We start from the raw sequence: 23,733 nt of genomic DNA, 5'->3' as shown, positions 1-23,733 counted from the left end.
TTTACCGTGCGGTGGTTATTTATCCGTGGTCTTTGCTTGGCCAGGAGCCTTATGCATTCGCGAGAACCGCCTCTGCGCATGGATACGTGGTCTCGTTCTGTAATACTGTCTATAAGCAATGTGGTAACGACTTGCCCGATCATGAACACCGTGTGTTATGCTATTTGTGGATGTATGCCGTACGTGTATGTCTGGTAAGTGCGTGTGTAGCGTAAGGATCGATGTGTCGCTTCGGTGAAGTGTATGCTTGCGCCAAAACTTTCATTGAAGCTTCTTCTTGCGTAACTGCGTGAGACAGATACGAAATGCACAAGTTGGAAGCGATGGAATATTACCAGGCGTTCACACGACGTTATTTTCCAGGTGGCTTAAATATGTTGTCGCCGATTACGATAATCGGTTTTCTAAGCTATGTCTTTTCTTGTGGGTGTATACAAATAAAAAAAAAGAAATAAAGTTGAAGATATGCTGGGAGCACTATAAATATTCGCTCAAAATTGCCACCTTAAGCGTCTTCTTAAAATTAAACAGTGCCGCAAGGCAGTCGTGCCTTGCGGTGAAGTGCACGCTGTGTATTGCGGTAAAGCATACATATTGCGCGCGCTCGTGTTTAAATTGTAAATGTAGCACTGACATTGGGCCTCGTGTGTGCACCTAAATTGTACACGCGCTATCCTCTGCCTCATCAGTGACGATGCGGCAGTCAGTATCGTCATCATCTTCAGCTTGTGTAACAAGCACAGAACAATTTACCTAGTAAAATATATTTTGTGGCAGGCAATTCGCAAGGCATTCAGATGTTAGTTCATTGCAAGATTAATTCAAGATTGTTAAATGGCACCTTCAAATAAACGAAACATGCATATGAGAGGCTTCAGTCGTACTTCAAAATTTGTGCCATGCCTCAAATTGAAAATGATTATAAAGGAAATATATGCTAAGGCTGGGTGTAGATTACCATTCACAATTCAATTACCATTCATATTTTAGAAACTTAGAAAATTTGTAGCTCATGTTTTCCTATCCAGTAAGCACAAAAATAACTGTTGAAGAATGGTCTACAATTACTCACACAGTTTGCAAGAAATAGATCTTTGAAACGTATGTCGTGCCAGAACTAAGTGCAAGGTGGTTAGAGGAAACTGGTTATGACCCGACATAATAGCGCATGTTCGAACGTTTTACATGGGCTGCTTGTTAGCAAAATGGGGTGGGAATAAGGTAAGTGCCTGCAGGGATCTGCACCAAGAGACGAAACCTGCTAATTTGTAATTGTATTGTAAGTAATTTGTCCTGCAAAGTACGCCTTTACGCAGATGACTGCGTTGTTTATCGCAGTATCAAAAGCCCACCTGACATGGACTATCTTCAAAGCGATCTCGACCATATCCAAACGTGGTGTGCAAAATGGAAAATGACTTTGAATATTGCGAAATGTAAGCATGTTTCCTTCACATGCAGTCGCAGCCCTGTTTTATCAAAATACACTTTGGGAAGTACGCATCTTGATACAGTGCTAGATTATAAATACCTCGGCGTCTATTTTTCATCTAACCTAACCTGGAAACGTCAGATTGAACACGTGTCCTTTTCTGCTTCCCGCATGTTCAGCTTTCTAAAACGCAACTTCAGTGATTCTCCTCCAAACGTTAAAGAACTTTTATATTTCACCAACGTAAGATCCATTACGGAGTATGCCTGCGCCGTGTGGGACCCACAATTTGAAAATTTATGTACACTGCTAGAACGCGTCCAGAACCGCGCCGCCCGATTTGTAACTAAAAATTATAGTTTTCGCACTAGCATTACATTACTTAAATCAGAGTTGGGCTGGGAAACACTAAGTAAACGTCGGTTGCATCACAAACTTGAACTACTATATCGTATTTATTTCAATAAGACTGTTCTTGATCCTAAAATTTTCTTACTAACCCCGCACTTTGTATCTAAGCGACGCGACCATGAATGGAAAATTCGTGAAATTGATTGCCGTACTGATGTGTACAAGGGTTCTTTCTTTCCCCATTCCATTGAGGCCTGGAATAAACTACCAGGTAATATTGTTAATTGTACATCTGATGCTCTGTTTCACACGTTTTTGTCGCACATGTAAATTTTTCATTGTGGCACTGCTTGTACATTTGACGTGCTATTGTGCAGATTTGTACCACTCATTCTCATGTCAGTTCTGTTTTTTTTTTTTTCCATATGATAAATCGTATTCATGTATTTGCATATACCCCCCTGCTGTAATGTCTTATTGGCGCTGCAGGTAAAATGAATAAATAAATAAATACATCTTTTTCATAAATTTCATTATTTGTGTCAAGCATGCGTGCACTCTTCGTTGTTGTGTTCTCTCAGGGAGCAAGTATAGGGCATACGCTTGAAATCCATACGTTACCCCTGCGATTTGAAGATGTTATCACAGTGAACATGCACGTGCAATTGAAAACGTTGCTGGGCACCAACTTTCTTAACAATCTGAACCCGCTTATACTACAAAAGTTACCACGTGACTTCAGCCAATTAGTTTCTAACTGTTGTGGTTACTGTCAGATAAAAGTAATAATGAGCTAGTTGTGCTTGGACAACAGTCTTGCTTTACTGTATTAAAATACAGTAATTTAGTACCTGCATATAGAACTGACCACTTAGTTATTTTTTTTTTATTTATGGTCCTATTTGTTACAGTTTGCTTTCAAAATATTTCATACAAGGTGGTTAAGTTTTAAGTCCATACAGTGGGCAAATTTTATCAGCAGTACTGCATGCTGTACAATCACTTTTACTTCTCCTAGAAAGCATGGTGTTCCACTATTCCGGTATGTTTCCGCTGGGCTTCTCGACCTCGACGACTGTACATGTGAAACAGTTTGCCAAGTGTAACTACTTACTCCCCCATAACGCTAAATTTTGTCGAGCCATAATAAATAATTGGCAGTAAGGACCAGTTACAAAACCCTTTTTTTATGAAGTGCTCATTAATCGGGAACCTAACAATTCTATACATAAACGATGACAGCAACCACTTCTCCACAGATTGAACGATTAGGTTGTACTAATAAAAGCATTAATATAATCAGACTCTTTTTTTTGCATAAATAGTCTTACCAGTCCGTGATTCAATATTGTAGCTAAACTATCGTTGAAAGCCAGAGTCATTTACAAATGCCATGTGAATTCCCGGAAAGCGCTAGGTAGCTTTATATAAATTGGGGATGTCTGCAAAAAAGCAAAAAGCCTACGTTTATGTTGAGCAGAAGTCCAAGTGAACATGCATGCATATGTTCATGAACTAGTTCCCTGTAACATGTGGTGCAACAGCTCTAGCTTAAAAGCTTCAGGCAGCTTTTATGCTGCTCCAAAAAGATTTTAGTTGCACCACAAGCTCCGGATATGCCTTTCATGAGTCACGTCACTGTGCCTGTTGAGTCTTTAAAAAAACAGGTATGAAGGGGATGCTAAAAATTTTTTTTGAAGGGGTCAGTAGCAGAGAGCAATAATTTATTAAAGTCTTCAATTTTATTATGTTAGCTCTGAGGCTTGCAGGTATGTTAAATGAGCATGGTCATATGACTAACACCTTATAGGTCAATAATTTTTGGGTTGACAGCAAGGTATGAAGAGACAGGATTATGAAAATTGCAGAAGTAGAAGTAATGAAGTTGTCGAGAAGACTTTGTTAACAGTACATTTACAGGCTTCACGCACAGTTTGCTTTCCAGCAGGGTGAATTTACTTTTGCTGATGCTTTCTATGGCATCATTACAGTTCATAAGCACTGGTTTTACGGACTGCACGTGATGATCTTGTTTTTTCAAGGTTCATGTACTGATTAAAAAGTATAGGATCAAGAAACTTACATGCTGTCTTAAGGCATAATCAGGCTCACCATAGAGGTAAGTGGTGTGATTTTAGTTAGTTGTATGTGGGAGGTCTGTGTACATAACATCATAGTAATCTTGCAATGCTGTAGCCTTATTTGTGTAACGAGTGAAGCTTCTTTTCCTGTTAAAAATTTCTGCCAAGCAAACAAGTTCCAACAGTAGGATTTGCCCTTGGGTAAAGCAGGTGGTAAAGGTGAGCTTATTCAGAAGCCCTTCAAGAGTACCCACTAAATGAATTAGTACCTATAGGGCGAAAATTCCAGTGCACCAAGAAGGGCAAGGGAGGACGGTGCAGGTTAACATTCCAGGAGGGCATCTTCTGGACATCATCCTTCTCTAGTCACAAGCTTGTATGGCCAATGTTTAGCAGACTCCTACTAACATAAACTAGGTATAAATGTTGCTTCTCTATTGCAAGATGACACACCATATACCTTTTGAGAGTCTCCTCACCACAAGCCCTTACATTAGCCTAAAAATATTTTTTTCTATGGTGCCCTTTTTTTGTCCTAAACAGTTGTCTGAAGCAACAATATACACATTGTGACAGTCTAGCTGGTGACCACAGAGATGGCTCCCGCCATCACGATGTATACTCCACTCAAAATGTAAGACACTGCAAAATCATAGTCCGGTGTGCGTGCATACGACCTTGAACATGCAAGCAGTGACCACTTCTCTTGTGTTCTCTGCACTGGCGCATGCTTGTTGCACACCTGTTCAAGATTGTGACAGTGAAATTAGTTCTGGCAATGCTGTCTCAGAGGTAAGACTGTGTACACCCTAAGGAACACCATGGTGGTGCGAGCAGAGATTCATATCAAATGTAGTAATAAACTGGCAACACCATGGTGATATAAGCACACTTGCAATAATTTATTACATTTTTATTGAGGCAGACATCACACAGCTAAGCCTAGTTGTGATCTCTTTTCATTATTCTCTACATAGTTTTTCCGTTGGTCACAGCACGGGAAGAAAAATTTCTCTGTGGGAACACCATATATTAAGCTTGCATGACTCCAATGAAGCACTGTGCGAACAGATATATTGAAAATGTCAATACTTCGGGTCCTATAAATGGTCAACTGGTTGTCACATTCAGCCGGTGATCCTGCAGGAGCTTTAGCATATACTCTAAGATCATTTTGCATCAACAATGCCACATACAATAGTTTAACAATGGTTGTTAATGGGCAAGATGATGCATAGCTTCAGGGAGGTAATTAAGCTAAGGGGAAAAATTATAGATGCCTAAGCACCACTGGAAAAATGAAAAAGCACAAAAAAAGAGCATCGGTCGCAGCTGAACTACAGAAAATATTTACACTGCACCACACATTCGCATCGTCTAGAATTTTCCCTAATAATGTTATACCAACCTGCCTAGCAGCAAGTACTTCTAAGGTAATAAAGTGCAGAGTGACACTTGCATAAGACAGGGAACAGGACGCGAGCTAACTGCCATCTATCTTTGTTTGTGCAGGGTGTCTACCAACCTGGGAAAGTCGGGGAATGGGGGCCTTGCTGGAAAACTGTAGGAACTTTGGTAAAACCTGTCTAATTCATGGAAACTGGCACCAGTCTGTGCCACCATCACAAAAATAAGCATTACCCTTGATCAATACTCAAAAAGTCACTCCTTCGACTGCAACTACAGTGAACAGCTAGAAGAGGCCTAAAAAAAGGCAACGCATAACTGTTTCTTCTTAGTGTACTAACAAAAGGATACACCGACCACAAAATAACACAAAGTTTACTGATGTTCGGGCACCTGATATTGTTCTGAATGACAGCCATAAGAAAGGTACATCGTATTTAAGTATGACTAGGTGCGTGATGTAAGCACCAAAAGTATATGGTCAGCGTTCCATAAATCTTATTGAGTATATGTGCAGCTGTGTGAATGTGCAGGTATTCCAGGTGCTGGCATGATGCAAGCTTATTTTCTTCGACCAGAACACGGTTGCTTGACCAGTCAATTTGAAAGCCTGTATATTCCGCATGTTCAGCGAGGGCATCCAAGGCCACCCATGATTTGGTGACTTCATTTTGAACTGTTGTGTTGTTTAACTCTTTCATTGAAATCACAGGTCTCATAGACTGACAGGTTGTCACACTCGTGGCAGACTACAGTGTAAAGAAGACTACAGAATGTTCGCTCGGCAGCTTATTCTTCCCATTGACTAAAGCATTCCTTAGCTTCCATGTTGGTACATGTACTATTTTGATGTATGTTCCTTCTACATATCACATATCATATCTGACTTTCCAAGCACAGCATTTCTCACATCGGTAAATTTGTGCATATTTGTCGTGGCCACAAATTCAGCTTGGCTTGAAGGCCTTTTAGTTTGGTGCTTATGTTAGAACTGCCATCACAAGAGGTTTGCTGGGCTATGTCTTGCCTTGTATAATATTATTGCTATTATTATTATTATTATTGGCGATGCAGCTGCAAACGTCCTCCGCTATGCACTTATTGCAGCTATTTCAAGAGTAGCACACTCTCTTCTCATTTCATTTCCTTGAGATGGTGTTATTAAATCCATAAGTATATTTTATCATTATGTTCATAGAAGAGTACGTAAATGAAGGTAGCATGACGGTAACCAAAACACGCAACTTAGCTTCACAAAAAAAGCCTACTGGCTTTTTCAGCTTGCCTTTGTTGTACATAGCCTGGTCACTCCTCACAACGGTGTTCATGCTGCCTGAGACGCATCTGGAAGCTAAGTTGCATGTTTTGGTTGCTGACAAGGAAGGCTTCTTTTCAACTCTAGATGGCTCTATGTATAATGATAAGGTAGCCACTGGTTTGGAAAAAAGCTGAATAAATCATTTTCTGAGCAACTGCAGCCAATCAATTTATGTGGATGGACATGCATCTTCACTTTCACATGCTAAGTCTGGTGTTCCCCAGGGATCAATCATGGGACCAGTTGTTTCTCATTTACATCAACGACATTGGACATGGTTTGTCATCTACTATCAAATTATTTACATACAACTACATCATTTATAGAAAAATTGACAGTACCCAAGCTAAGGAGTCATTATAGTTGGACCCTAATAAACTCGCATTTCGGTGTCACCATGGCAAATTAACACTTCCAAAATGAAGGCCATGACGTGTATAAGAGCACATAAAACAGAAATGAGTCAATATGAAATTCAAGCTCTCCCCATTGAAAAAGTATCCCTATTTAAGTATCTTGGAATTCATTTATCTTCTGACCTGCCTTAGAATAAGCGCATCGATATCATAACTAGTGAGGTGTCAAAAGCACTTGGATTTATTAAAGGAAACCTTTACTTGGTGAACTATACCTCTAAAATGCTAGCATACACTACACTTGTCCGTTCAAAGATAGAATATGCATCGATCATCTAGAATCCACATCAATCATATCTCATCGATTAACTAGAATTAAAATAAAATGAAGCAGCAGGATTTATCACCAAGTGGTATTCTCGCAATTGCAGCACTACAGATATTACACACTCACTTTCATTACCCCTTCTTGAAAAATGCAGACTGTCGTCACAGTTGTTGCATTTTCGTACATTTTATCATAGTAATGGGGCCTTCATGAAGCTTGTACAAACACACCTCATAATATTTTGAAACATATTGATCACCAATTCAAAATACAACCTTTTTTGGCACGCACAATTATGTATCAACACTCACCATTACTTCGAAGCACACATCACTGGAACACACTGCCAAGCGACATCGCTTGATTCATTGATCGTGCCACCTTTGTAAACCAATTCGATATTTTCTTGGACATATGACTTACCTATCTGTGTGAGTTTGTAAGTGCATGTATGTGCTTATTTTTACTCTTCTTTCATTGTAAATAGATTTTCTCCTTAAAGATGATAGTCTTGCTTGGGATACTCCAATGCAAAAATTTTGGTCTGTCAGCAAAAAGGCTCAAGTATGACCACATCCACAGCATCCACCAGTATTGTTCAAGTTTCTGCGTTCATACTTGTACGATTGTCAATAAAAAGCAAATATTGAGCATATTTGAGGCACAATATCAACATGTCGGTATTGTGCACTGTGTTTATTTATACTAGAAAAGGTATAAATAAGTAATTCTAAGCACTGCAGCTGACAATGCGACGCTTCGCATGGAAAGGCGAGTCTCCTACGCTTTGCTAAGACGATACTGTGCTGCTACCTGTCTTGAAATCTACAAAATATGGCCTCCAAGATTGCACGCATGCTGCGTGCTGCGTGCTCGCTATAACAAAGGCCATCCTTTCGTTTTCTGAAATTACCGCCAGAGGGCATTCATGTCTCACGCAACACCTCCAGGATCCCATTCACCAGTTTTCTCATGCAAAGCATCAAATAAATATTTCTGTCTATTCACTCTTTTCAGGTGAAATACAATAGTCTTTTGACGACATTTTTGGTCAAATATGCAGATAGGGGGCAATTTTTTTCATTGCAATTTTCTGTATATATATTTTTTTGCACTATAGCTGTGTCTCTCTTATTGAGTTTTCATTCCTGCCACAATTTTTTTTTTCCTTTTGCATCTTTGTCTATGGAACTGTATTTTACATTGTTTACCACTTTAATTTTATAATGGCAATGTTCTGATTTGCAAATTTATTGTATCACTAAAACCCCCCTGCATAATGCCTGAATGGGCCTTTAGGGTATATATTAATAAAAAAAAAGTGTTGATGCACAAAGCGGGTGACTGAACAAATAAGTTTATGCCCTGTTACTAACGCTTAATCAGGAACATGTAGCGGCAAGTGTGAAAAAAGCAAAAAGGCAAAAACTATCAGTTTTTATTTCAGTGAAGATTCATGTTGCCACTAAGAGCTGTTGTTTCAGAAAAAGACACTTGGTAAATAAATGTTTCAAAGTATATTCAAAGAAATTTGGAGCGTTTGAAGACTTGTGATCCGCTAAGAATTTCGAACTCAGAATCTATCATCTTATCACTAAGTGAACAACCTTCTTTGTGCCGTAATGCATTCGGTATAGACGTAAAAGATTTATATTATTGTTTGCCCCAATGTGAAGATTTGAAGTGTATAAAACAGTGCATGAGAGAAGATAATGATGAGTTGTTGTTTCAGTGCCAGTGTGGCATCTCTATTGCATTGTTTTTAGAGCTCATGCAGGCCACCTAAATTCTACCGTTGTGTCTTGGAAGGGAAATAATTTTGTCCAAAAATCTGGTATCTGCATTGAATCATGAATATACCTGTAATTAGTTATATTTTTCTTGGGTATGTAGACGGGCAGCTGCAAAAGCATTTGAATTGGTTATCATCACACGCTGTTTGATATGTCCATGACTTCTTAGTTCTACTGGACATTAACAATTGCTCTTTACTGGTTGCTAATATAAAGAAAGATGTTAAGGAAAACGAAATGTCAGCATTTCACTTTGGAGTTTCAAAAAATTGATGAGCTACAGTTTCTCGATTTAAGACAGGCTTTCGTCAAAGATCACATATATAGCAATACCAACCTAGATTCATAAAGCCAATTCTAAATTTTAATTCTGGCCACTCAAAACCATACAGGGAGCCATTGCGTCAACTGTGCTGGGTGCCGCTCTTCAGAAGTTACGCCAGCACCTTATGGCGCATGCATTTGACGCACAAGTTGCTCGCCTTGCAAATTCTGGCTTTCCGAGTGACGTGATTTGCTCCTTGTCGGAAAAACTTATTTCAAAGATCGAGAAGTTTTATCATTGTGATTCTAGTGCACTAGAAATTAGCAAGAAAAAGAGGCAGGCAGTTATCCCATACATACACAGGATAGCACATGGTTTAAAAAATGTTGGTGCTCGTTATTGCATAAACATGTCATTCTCAGCACGTAATAAAGTGCATAATATGTGTACTTTGGTGGATAGAGCATTGTGTCAGCAGCCAGGGAAAGGGAACAAATGTGTCTCCATTCATGTCCACAGATATGCTCCTTGCACTACTGGCGTGGTTTATGGTATTCCACTGTCTTGCAGCTGCGAATATTTAGGTGAAATGTGGCATTACATAAACGTGTGCTTAAGAGAGCATGGGCTAATGCTATCAGATGCTAAAATCACGTCTAATTTGGCAGCTCGTTGTAGGCCATGTGGATGTGTGCTCAGGGCTGGGCAGAGATGCCCGAAAAAGTATTCTGGAATGCAGATATCGAAATGCGTGGTTTGGAAGCATAAAATACAGATACTGAGATAAATTTGTAATTCATGTGACAGGATGTTTCAGAGATACGTTTTCAAAAAAACAAAAAAGTATTCCAGAATACATATACTAAAATACTTTTGTCTATGTCGGGGATAGTTATACTCCATACAAATATTTGTTATGTGCAGCATAATATTTAAAATGTGCCGCACATTGAAACTTGCAAATGAAATTGATTTATTATATTTTCGCCATTCTCCGAGTGTCATTAAGGCATTACAAAGGATGCTTACACTGCACATAATTGTTAATAACCACATATTTACAGATATCAGTTGCAATAAAAAACTATGCCATCTGAGAGCATCAGTCACACGCATTGTACAGTGAAATCCGGAACTTAACAGCAACACTATTAGTTATGCTAGAAGGAGCATAGTTCAAGCGAAGTGCTGGAATCATAAACAAACGAACTTCCAGTTGAAGGTTTAGTGTTTTCTAGAAACATCTTAGAACAGGCAGAAAGAATTAAGAACAGACAAAACAAGGAATGCGAAAGGAAATTCAAAAAGACCTCTTTCGAATCGCTGTTTGGCCATGCTGGCGTTTTTCAGAAATGCTCTGCAGAAAGAAGTATCGTAGATGGCACACGGCACCAAATTCTCTATGGGTCGTTTGTGGCTTCCGCAATAAGCTCCAGTTTTTCAAATGGGCGCTGCAAAAGAAAAGTGGAAAAAAAACGAGAAAAACAAACACTACTCATTCAATTGGCATGAAGAAATACATTTAAAAAATGGCGCCCATTGTGCAGTATACAATACTCCTCACAATGAAAATATCTGTGCTGGAATTCAATATAGCAGTATAACATTGTTGTCACGCTGAAGCAGGCCATCATTCAAACACATCATGGGATGCGGGTAGCAAAGCAACTAGCTCGCTTTCAAGAAGGTAGGAGTCAGTTTCGCCCTCAGCAGAAATGTAGAAATGGTGGGTGCATATCTTGCCGTGGACTGCCAAGGTCACAGCAGAAATTTTTTTCCCCATTGTCAACACGTCTCAGCTCATTTACGAAAAAAAAAAAAGTAACAAGATACCCGTGTCCTGGATAGTGTCGCGATACATGCTATACACCGTAAAAGTATTTCACTACTGAGATACAAATACATTTTTTAAAAGTGCCTCGATACAGCAATACAGACACTCAAAAGTATCTCTTAAATACTATTGTGATACTACCCAGCCCTGTGTGTGCCCCACTTGTAGAAAACAAATATAAAATATTGACATGTTGATTAGCGCATGTGTGAAGTAGCCGAAGCATTTTCATTATATCTAACAACAAGTGCATAAGTATTTTATGTAACACTCGTCTAGATGAAGAACATAAGGTCTTAGAGAAGACATGAATCATTCTGTGTTGTAACACATGTGTACATGTGCATAGTTTTGATGAGTCAATATTTTCTATATATGTTCTTTCCTTTTCCAAATAAGTTTCAGTTGTGAAATCAGCGCTGTGACCCTTTCTTACTGCTTCTAACCCGTTCCTTTGTAAAATATTCTACGGTGAACACTCACCAATTTGCCTAACTCACAATTCTGCATCTTTTATTTACCTATGGAATCGGGGAAGCAGCTGCGGTCTGACAGATTCCTTTTTTCCACCCCATATTCAAACATCAGCGCTTCAAACGCTACCGCAGCTTTTATTGCAGGTGTCTGAGTACTTTCATTGTGCTCCACGTGTCAGAACCCAGAGAAATAAAACACCAACAAGCAGGTGTGCATTGTATAAAAAAAAAGAGAGTGAAAGAAAGGATAAAGTAAATTTTGCTGTACAGTTTCGTTGTTGCGACATTATTGTTAGTCGTTGTCAAGACAAGGTCGCATAAAATACGTAAGTACTCCTTTTTGCTGAAAAGTATATTTTAGACATGTACAAATGAGACGGGGATGCAAATAATTAGTAAATACAGCAGTCTAGATAAAAATAATCTAATCCAATCCTAAATGGCCTGCAGGCTATAGTCATTATAATGAACTAGAATGTGCTCCAGTAAACCAACTGGCCGGGCTGTTGCATCCTTGTTTTATACGAATGCCACGAGATAGTGCCACCTTTACCTTTCCTAGCAGCATTGGCTGCACTGTTGGACTATCGCAGGCTCTTTCAAACTTGCAGCTGAAGTTGAATATATTTGTGTGGTTGTGTTCTGGTTGTTCCAAAAACCAAACAGCCAACTTCCTCGGTGCCTGGGTCACAAGTTTTGTTTTGACCAGATACACACATTTTTCATATTTAACACATACACTCACAACATTATGAGTGTGTGTGTAAAATGTGTTCATTTGTTTTATATGAGTGCCTCTTATTTTATTTTTTTACTGCTAAAGTGTTCTTTCCACCGCACATTTTCCAAGAAGACATTATGGTCATGGAGTTTGCTTTTAATCTATGTGAAAAACCTGGAAAATCACTAAATTTGAAAAAATATAAATTGATAAACACCCTGTTGTGGCTCTGCTAGCAAGTATGTTAGGAAACAGACTCATGTGCAGTATGGAAGTGTGCAATGTCACAGTCATGTATTGTCAAGAAACGTCACATACCTACGCTTGAAATACTTTTCTGACCTTCCAAGTTTCAACAGATGTGTCAATGACACATCACTTCTTTCCTAGGATAAAATGCTTTCAAGAGTCCTATCAGGACCCCTGCCTGTGATTTTTTTCAGGTATTTAATATGAATTGACATGCCCTAATGCTTGCATACTTACACAACAATCTGTCAAATGTTCCATACACTCTTAACAGCCTGTAAATGCACTCCTAACAACACCCCTTCCACTCTTCCAGTATAGGCCAAAAGGGTGATTATTTACAATACCATGCTTGTGGAACATTACTATCTCTAAATCTTACAATTGTTTGGTGAAAAAAATTAGGGGACCCTCAAGGTTTGAATAGAACACAACAGTGATATCCTATCCCTAGTGCATACTCCAACCACCTAGTGCATACTTTTTGCAGGGTAACATTACTTGAAAAGTTTATACTGCAGATTATTACTACGTAATCAATGTTTAAAGTGGCTTGTGCTAGTAAGGGTTTCGCATATAGTTGCAGTCTGCGTAATGGATTTCTAAATGGTGGCTAAGCGAGCTTGTTGATACGTACACATAGTTACTTCGAAGAGCGCAGAGATGAGACACAGGATAGACCACGCAATACAGTTACTGTGTAGTATGCTTTAAACCACGAGCAACTATGTGCATGAAATGTTTTTAAACTTGATATGCACCCAGTACATGGTCCTAAGAGAATACTCCAGTAGCATTTGTGCCTTTTGTTTTTCGTGGCTGCTTTAAACAACGAAGTCATTATGATAATCACACGTTCTGATGGACAGTGGCAATGCACATTTGTACTATGAAATACTGCGATATTACATATTGTATTGTGAAACATGTATACTAGACGGGTGTATTTGTAAAGCATGAAAATTATTTTTGAGCAGGCACGTGGCTTTGTGGTAGAATGTCTGCTTGCCACACAAGCAGCTTTGCTTCTATTCTCACTCAGACCTTGAAGGTTTTATTTATTATTCTTTTTATTTCCATGTTTTTATATAATAGACCAGATGTAAAGTGAACATGGAGAATTTCATGCACCAAAAAAATGCCAACACTGCAGCTGTACAGGTGGAATCACACTTGTCCAGAGCAGCGGAGCGCATGGCTCTTGTTAGTGACGGCTTCTACGTCACCTTAGCTACATGCTTCTGTTCACGCTTAAATTATCGCACAAAGGCCTAGCACGCCGTGTGCCATATTAGATATTCATAAGGCGTCGGCATTAACATATTTCTGCAGAAAACAGCAACTGGAGCGGTCGGCTGGGTGTTTTAGACAAGTGTGATTCGATCTCTAGAAATATTAAGTGATTTAACACTCCAAATTTAATTTTGTTGTGTTCGATTCAACAGTCATGATTTGCAAAACTGTATATATTTTAAAAGTTTACTAATTTTTTAAAATGTTAGGTACACAAAAATAAAAGAAAACTTGTGCAACAGTATGATACACAGCATCCGCCCTGGCACATTAAAAGAAAAAAGACTTGAGAAGTTGTGTAGCGCAGCTGGCTCCAGAAATGTGCTTGTACCAATGAATACTTACCCTTTCTTAACGGTTCTGTGGATTTCGAGGGCCTGATTATTTCCTACGGCCAATCAATTTTTTTAATGTACATTTCTTCTATGTCACTGGAAAGCTCGTAATTCAGAATGTCTAATCACGCATTGGCAACACAAAAAAGGCAATGAAACAGTTTTCACCAACCGTTGTTGCTGATAGAGTCTTATATGCAACACATGTTGAAAACAGTGGCCTACAGCTGTTCACAGCATTGGTACCAAATTCTGCCATGACAGAGTGCATGAGCAAAGTGCTGGAGAGATGGTGTGTGCATGCACTGTGGTTCAATGCAGGTTTTTTGTTGCTGTGGAGGAAGCTCCACTGCTGAGCATCGATTTCTTAACCTTTTGATGGTTAATAGGATGAATGCATCCCACTTTTTCCTCAGTAAAACTTTCTCTGCCACTTTACGTTGCCATCAGCACAATGCCTTCCAGTTGTGATGTACCAGAAACATTAAGGAAACTGAGAAACTATATCTTGCACATTTACAATGCAAACTCCTTAAACAGGAATGGCTGTGCAGCTGGGCTGGGTCGTCCGGTGCTTCCTTTGTAATTTTTCATGGCAAATTCTGGTATCTATGCGGCGTCTGCATTAAAGAAAAAGCAGCGTTAGGTGTCAGTGAAAATTCGAGGTATGAGCTAGCCGGAGGACGTTTGCACCTTTATGTTTTCCTTGTGGCACACAGCCCTTCAGGAGCGAAACAGGCTATCAATACAGAGTTTTAGTGCGGCAGCTCCAAGTGGCTTGCGTACATGAGCCCTTGCGTTATTTTGTATTCTCCACAGGTGCAGCGGTGAGTTCAAAGAAACGCGATAGCGTGCGCGTGCCACAGGCAGCTTAAAACGCGCGTGTGCACGCACGCGCGCGCCCGTGTGGATGCGGATGCTGCTATCGGGTACACACACAAACACGCACACACACACACACACACACACACACACACACACACACATATATATATATATATATATATATATATATATATATATATATATATATATATATATATATATATATTTCATGACCTTTCACTGTGTTTAAACTTTGCGCACCAGCAAATGAATGTGAAGAATCATTGTGGCTGACAGCGCCAAGACTCATTCATAGAGTATAAGTGGACATGGCGCAATGCGCCGTGAGGCGGAAATGTTGTAGGCCCGTGTACTCAGATTTGGGTGCACGTGTTAAAGAACCCCAGGTGGTCAAAATTTCCGGATCCCTCCACTACGGCGTCTCTCATAATCAAATGGTGGTTTTGGGACGTTAAACCCCACAAATCAATCAATCAATGCGCCGTGCTATATAAGCGCTGTGCCATGTCCTATCGTGTAGCTCGACAAAAGAAATACTGAATGCTGCATGTAACAGCAACGCGCGTCCTCGCGTCATGAAAGCATGCATGCAGTTCCAAGTGCATAAATGGAACGAATTAACGCACATGTGAAGAGCAATACGAAAAGCTCTTTCACAGCATGCAGATTATCAACAAAAAGGCGTCATACACAAACAGCCTTCTTGTGATTGGTTAAACCTAAGAAAGGTAATTCATATTTATTTTACCGTTGCTGTTTTACAAATGTGAGTAAAGATATTACAGGCGAAGCATTTCTTCTATCTATCTATCTATCTATCTATCTATCTATCTATCTATCTATCTATCTATATATCTATCTATCCATATATCTATATATCTATCTATCTATCTCGCCGCTCACGTCTGGGTGCTCTTGTGATCACCTCCTTAACTTGGCGTGAACCAAAATTAGTATGGGAGAGTTCCATAGTTTGACGAATACGACGCGCCGGTGAAGACATGAATAAGGTCACAATCCTGTTACGCGCGTCGTCAAACGCTTCCTGCTGAACAGTGACACATACCCGCGGCGGCTATGTGCCCCAAGTAATTGACACTTAATTTTTTGCATCTACCCAGGAATGACGAGAACACACGTGGAAAATTTTGACGCGTGAGCATTGAGAAATTATGAACCATTTCCTCGAAGAGAACCCTGCTGGGATGTGAAGTAGCAGTGGTGCTCACGTCGTTGACCCAGCTAGTTGAAATGGGCGTCGACGCGGGTGCTGGAAGTACGGCTGGAAGCGAACTCGGTGTAATTTTTACTCGAGTAAACGTTTGTTTGAAACGCAAAGACATGGGAGGCGGGTTGGGTTTCGTGTGAGTTTCATCGCAGATAACGAGCTAAAAAAGTGTTTCCACTCGACGTGCGGTCGAGCGTTGCGGGTGGTGGAGAGGGTGAAGTGGGAGAGATGTGTGTTATGAGTGGGTGGAGGAGCCAGCAGCTGCTGCGGGTGAGACGTCAACGCGCAGCTGTGACTTGACCTACTTGGCAGTGCTCCAATACCTGCGGCGAGAGAAACGCGCTGCGGTGCGTTCGCACGGACGTACGTACGGCGTTAAACACGTGAGTCAGAGATGCTTCGCATCTAAAAAGCCTTACATCGGCAGCGCTGACCCAACGAATGCAAAGAATAAATGTCGCGGTCCCATCATGAATCGAACCCAAGCATTCTGCGCGGCACTCAAGCATATTCTACAACAAAGCCACGCCAGATCTCGGACCTACATTTCAAATAGCTTAATACCTTAATATGGTCATGAAACGTTAATAGTGGTTGCAGTGGTGGCAATCCAGCTTTATAAACATTACATATGTACTCCTATGATGCAGCTGTGATATCGGGTTTACGTCAATTGTTGCTAGGTGTCATGCACAGAAGTTGATTTATGCAGCAGCGTCCAGGGCTACCATCCTCCCTAGCACCAGCACTTCATACCAGCTTATTGATTCTGGTGTTCCTAATGCTCAAGTTCATGTTTGCATCATTGCACGAGTGCAAACAACTGGTTATATAAACACTTGGAATTCTTCAATGTATGCCTGTGTGTGGAACATTTAGACGTATATTTGGCATAATTTCATGACGTGCCGCTATAAAAAAATCACAACATGGTCACGCTAAGCATGCCTCCGCATGCTTCGCATAATGTCGATTCCGGAGCTACGTGGAATATGCTGAATTTTTCGGAAATATCCTTCGGCAAGACGTACTTTCGGCACGAATCTTGACCACAAGTATGTCAGTTTTTTACAAGAAAATGTAACTCTTAGAATGCCGATTACCATATTTTAATTGTATAGTCAGTGTACTTAAAATTTTAAGCAGTACTCTCTTTTATATTCATACAAAACACAGCTGTTGCGTATGGCTCATAGTTGAGGAAAATGCTGGCAAAGCACAACTTGCACTTTTGCAGTTAAGACGACATAACTTAAGGGCCCACTGAACGTTTGTGTTATGCATGGTGTACTACTAAGTTATTACCGTTACTTCGTGCGATCAGGCTGACATTATGATCTGTGCATGATACAGCTCCTCAGCTGCACGATAGTGATCTTCATTGCAAAGCTGTTTTCTGGCACGACAGGCATGAGAATTTTGGGACAGGATGTGACAACGAGCATGTACGCGAAATCTGAGTGCGCCGTCAATTCAGTCGATCTGTTTATAAGAGCGAAAATTTAGCCAGGTAGCGGTAAAAAAGTGACGCGTAGGGAAAAAACGAGGAGCCCTCAAAAATGAGGGCGAGAGAAGTTCAGTGTGCGTGTGCCTCCTTCTTTCTCTCTTTTCTTCTTTCTCTTTGAGAGCTCGCCTTTTTTTTCTTGCTCTGTTCCCTGTTTTATCTTTCCTCTTTGTTTTCTTTTCTGCCTTTGGATGCATCACTTTCCACATTCTTTCCTTTCCAGGTGAAAATACTCCACGGTTTCAGTTCACTTTAACTGAAACCATGGCTGTATACAGCTGGGACTAAGTACAAGCCAACACATTAGCAACATGTTCCAGTTGGTCCCTGCATGAACCACTCGAGACTGAAAATGAAACCAGCTAGCCTGGAAATGAAATCAGCTGGAATCATTTGTTATAATGAAACCAGTTGGTGTTAATTATTATTATTATTATTATTATTAGTATTATTATTATTATTATTATTATTATTATTATTATTATTATTATTATTATTATTATTATTATTATTATTATTATTATTATTATTATTATTATTATCATTATTATTATTATCTTCCTTATGGCCATTCTCTTCATCCCAGAATAGCTGTAGTGCAAGGCAAATAAGTGATAAGGGCTCATTGCCTTCATGATGGTTTTTTTTTGTACATCTAATGCTGACAACCTTTACAGTTCATTGTATGCCAGTAGAAGTTTCATTTCAAAAAGGCACAGGGTATTTCAAGCAGTGCCAACAACTAAAAAACAGTTTGTGTAAAGCACAGGACATATGCACAACCAAATATTACTGTGTGCTGCATCGAAGTTTAAACGGGCTGGCACTCCCTTACCTCCTATTGCCTAGCACCTCTCTGCCAGAGGAGGACATGGCACTGCAATTTATAGAAAGGCATAAAGCTACTCTGAAAAGGTCTAACTGCTTTGCCTCATACTGCCATCACCTGATCTTTTGGAGATAAGGTAAGGTTGCATGAAAAACAGGTAGCCGTGCATCAGTCATTCCCTAATACGTACCTCCTTCAAAAATCCAAAACATCCCCGGGATGTCCTGAAATGACGAAAATATTCTTGTCCTGTAGGGTGTGCCACAAGACTGGCTGATATATCTGAGTCCATTAAATGCAGTTAAAATATGTATATCTTTGTAAGGACATTATAAATACTGCCTTGAACAATGTAACAGTGAAATACAGATTTAATGAGTAAACTGCAAATCAAGTGCAATGTTATCAGTGCAATAATAATAACAATGAATATATTACTAACATGATCACAATAGTATTGTGGGGTTTCCACATACAAAGTAACTAATTGCAAGCATTAAAAGGGGGTTCACAGGAAGGCAATGAGGTATATTTATAACAAATTCAATCTAACGAATTCTCCTACTGAGTTGCAAAGGAAAGCTTGTCTATAACACTACAAGGTAGGGCAAAAATAGCAAAACTAAAGATTTTGTTTCAATTATTTTATAGTGACATAAACATCGACACGTCAAAAGTAATTTTTTTGTCATTTTAAGTTAACACCTTACAGGCACTCACAAACACATAATAAATACACTTTTAAATCAAGTTGCTATAAATATTCATACTTCCGCCAAACCATAAAAGAATGCAAACCAAATAAGTCCTTTTGGTACTGATGCCTCATCTTTCACTGTGTCCTTAGATATGGTACAAGCATCACGCATAACCGAGAGGAGAGAAAACAAAGAAAGGAAGGCAGTATTTGCCGAACAGTATAATGGACAGCGCTTTCTTAAGAATTACATAGAAACTGCAGTTGGGTAAAGATAACTAGATGGCGCTCTCAGATTGGCTGCATGGGGGGCTGTGCCTGGATATGCATAGAACGAGCGGATCTCTCAGTGTCCTTTATAGTCACCATACGTAGTGGATCGTTGGTGGGGCATGAACGAAGCAGAGTGGCGGGCACGTTGAAGACGCTTGCGCTCGGCTCCTTTGGCACGCGTCTCATCGGTGTTACCCATGCGTCATCTGCATTCTCAAACGCGATCGAACGCATAGACGCATGCATGGACGGACGCTTCACCCCACTCATCATCAATCACTCCGTAAATATGCTGAATTTTTTTAATTTTCTTTTTTTTTCTGGAATTTAAAAATTTATTATTATTTTTCCTCATTTTAACTTGCACATATGTTGTAATACCACTACTATTATTATATTCTAACAAAGCTTATTCAGCAGCTAAGTACCTCTATATCACCCTACATTTCATACAACACTACGCAGTATAGATTTAAAACTACGCTTCAAAGTTGGACTCCACTTATTTACTCATAAATTGTGCCATTCTCTTGATGGAGTGATTCATAGACTGAATTATTTTAGAATTTTCTAACACATTTGACAAGGTCAGTCATAAACATTTACTTTAAAATTAAGTCATCTGGACCTTGGCACTACCGAACAAAGTTTAGTACTTTGAATGCTTCGCATGAAATTGAACTCACTTTGTGCTCAGCTAAGCCCAGCTTATTTCTTATTTTAACTGCCAATGTCCCTTCCTTGCTATCATCTAAATTTCGTCATAATTTGCTGATAATAGTGTTGTCATTTGTAAAATTACTAACAGAAACTATTTGTACCACATGTTATAGATATATTGCTAAAAAAATAGGCTGGAATTAATCTGAAACTCCCGCACTAACTATAAAGTTAGTGCGGGATAAATACCATATTCTTTCGTCACGATCGTTAAAATTCACGTGGCGGAGGCATACTCATCGCCACTAAAAAGAACTATCATGCTCTCTAATCAACACATCTTCACAACTAGAATCATTATGGGTAATATGCCGTGTCCCTCCCGAAGCAATAATACTTGGCGTATGCCATAGGCCCCCTCGAACTGACCCAGACTTCCCCCGCAAACTTAACGAAATTTTATCCCAGCTAACTAATAAACACCCTAACGCACGTGTTCTGCTTTATGGGGATTTTAACTTCCCTTCATTAATTGGCTCAATCAGGTTTCACCAACCTCGGGAAATACTGAAGCAAGAAAATTCGTCGATGTTTGCCTCAACTTTAACCTCATCCAACAGGTAACCGAACTAACGCACGTCACTAGTGAATCCTCAAACATTTTAGACCTGGTATTAACAAATAGCCCCGAAAGCTTAAAATATATTGCATACTTACGTGAAATGAGCGATCACAAAGTCATCTATACCATATTTAACTTCACCCCAAAAATACGCTCCATTTTCCGCAAAACGATTCACTTGTATGATAAGGGTAATTATGAATTAATTAATCGTGAATAACGAGATTTCCTACCATACTTCGAACTCAATCTCGGTTCCTGTTCTCTCAATGACAGCTGGCTAATGCTTAAGGACAAGATAACTGACTTGACTAATAGATTCATCCCCACAGTGAGCTTTACTGCCAATAAAAATAAACCATGGTTTTCCACAAGTTTGAAAACACTTGAAAATAAAAAAAGCGCCTCTTCCGAGCTGCGAAGTTTAATGGTAATGCGTGCGCATGGGGCAAGTACTATGCTGCTGAAGATGCTTATTATGCTGAAATTAGAAAAGCGAAACAGACATTCTATCACAATGATTTATCTAAAATTCTGAAATCTAACCCTAGAAAATTCTCGGAAATCATAAACCTGCAACTAACACGAGACATCACGCTTACAAACAATAAAAATGAAGATGTAAGCGACACTGTTTGTGCCAATATCTTTAACACTGCGCTCTCATCAGTGTTCACTAAAGAAGCCAACGTACCGTTTCTTACGCCACCTACTACGACATTACCAGCGATGGCCCCTGTTGTGTTATCCGTTAGTGGCATTTCATCACTCATTGACAAATTAAAACTTTCATCATCAGCTGGCGTAGACAATATTAACTCTAAATTGTTAAAAAATACTAAGGAAACTATTGCAGTGTACTTTTCGATGATGTTCTCATTGTCACTCGAAACAGGAATTTTACCAGACGACTGGAAGGAGGGAAAGGTCATTCCAGTCCACAAATCAGGTAACAGACAGTCCCCCCTAAATTATTGACCCATCTCTCTAACAAGCGTCCCCTGCAAAATCATGGAACATATCAAATATTCACACATCATGAACTTTCTTGACACCAACAATTTTTTTCATTCTTCCCAGCACGGATTTCGTAAATCATTATCCTGTGAATCGCAACTTGCTATATTTATTCATGATATACACTCTTCTCTCGACCATCACTTTCAGACCGATTCAATCTTTCCCGACTTCGCAAAAGCCTTTGATAAGGTACCGCACAAACGCCTACTGTTAAAACTTTCCCAGCTGAACCTGCACCCCAACATTCTTGCATGGACCACACAATTTCTTACTAACCGCTCTCAGTTCGTCTCCATTAAAAATACCCGTTCTAGCTCCCTCCCAGTAACATCCGGCGTCCCCCAAGGATTAATACTCGCACCCCTCTTGTTCCTAATATACATTAATGATCTTCCTGTTCATGTATCTTCCCATATCCGTTTATTTGCCAACGACTGTGTCATCTATCGCACAGTTACTAACATTTCTGATCAAACTACACTCCAACAGGATCTGAATCTCGTGCAACAATGGTGTGATCTTTAGTTAATGAAGCTTAACCCTACTAAATGCAAACTCGCCTCATTTCAATGCCAGCGTAATCCTTTATCATTCTCATACCTATTCTCTAATTCCGCTATTGAACAAGTTCAGTCATAAATACCTAGGCGTCACCTTAACATCTGACCTTTCCTGGAACACTCACATAAACAACATCATATCATCCGCGAACAGACCCCTCGGTTTCCTAAAGCGTCACTTGCGTCACGCACCACTGCACATAAAACTTCTGGCTTACAAATCGCTCATCAGACCTAAACTAGAATATGCAGCGCCCATCTGGAGCCCGCACCAGGTATACCTAATAAACTAAATAGAATCTGTACAAAATCGTGCCACTAGGTTCATTCACTCTTCATATTCATACGAAATAAGCATATCATCCCTAAAACATGACATTGATATTGATAATCTTTCTGTGCATCACCGCATCGCCAGCCTCTGTTTGTTTCACAAGTTCTTTCACAGTTCCCTCAATCAAGCACCTCACATTATCCCACCAACGCGCATATCTCACCACACAACCCATCCTTATTCAATCGCATGCGCACGCGCTCGCACTACTACTTTTGCTGCCTCCTTTTTTCTTCGCACAGCAGTGGGCTGGAATGGCCTTCCCCGTGACATTGCAGCCATCACGTGTTCATCAACGTTTGCGCAAAACATAAATACATATTGTTTGTCAGAAGATCACTCTCTGTAACCTCCATTTGTTAACCTACCCCTTATGTAATACCCCCTCACCGGGGTCTTTAAGATAATAAAGTGAAGTGAAGTGAAAGTTAGCAATGCTAACCACATGCTTGGCTTGTGCCAGAAATGTCACACTAATCTTTCCTTTCTTATTGTTAACGTACAATCAAACCAAAACATGTGCACGAATGTGCCTTTAACACATTTTGTAAACAGATTTGTCCAATGCCTATGAACAAGCCTTACCAATGCCTTTTGGCCTGTTTGACACTTCAGGGCCTTCGATGCACTGTAAGGGCACAAGAAAACTTGTGGGTCTTAAAAGTGACTTGTTTCAAGACTTTGCAATATGATGGTTGATTGAAAGTGATAAAATACTGAAGTTGATAAATGAGTTAGTTGTGGTGTCTTGTATAATAATATGCATACTCTGTGAAGAAGAAGCAAGCATGCAAATTACTAAATTCATAATAAAAACATAATGACATCAGTGCAAGATTGGTTGTTGTGGTAACTCACCTGCAGTTTGATCGTAATTATGGAATATGAATGTTTAACTATCTTGAGTTTTAATGAACTGGC

The 23,733-nt window shown here is 39.6% G+C and overlaps 1 long non-coding RNA gene across 1 annotated transcript; it reads left to right on the top strand.

The window, feature by feature from the left end:
• On the top strand, nucleotides 1–6,748 carry LOC142767640 (uncharacterized). Its single transcript, XR_012885061.1, has 2 exons — nucleotides 1–194; nucleotides 5,377–6,748. It is a non-coding gene; the product is annotated as an uncharacterized LOC142767640 (long non-coding RNA).
• Nucleotides 6,749–23,733: the final 16,985 nt, after the last annotated feature.

Source organism: Rhipicephalus microplus, chromosome 7 (genome assembly GCF_043290135.1).
Source record: "Rhipicephalus microplus isolate Deutch F79 chromosome 7, USDA_Rmic, whole genome shotgun sequence".
In the NCBI taxonomy this organism is placed as follows: Eukaryota; Metazoa; Arthropoda; class Arachnida; order Ixodida; family Ixodidae; genus Rhipicephalus; species Rhipicephalus microplus.
This window is presented reverse-complemented; position numbering and strand designations above follow the sequence as displayed.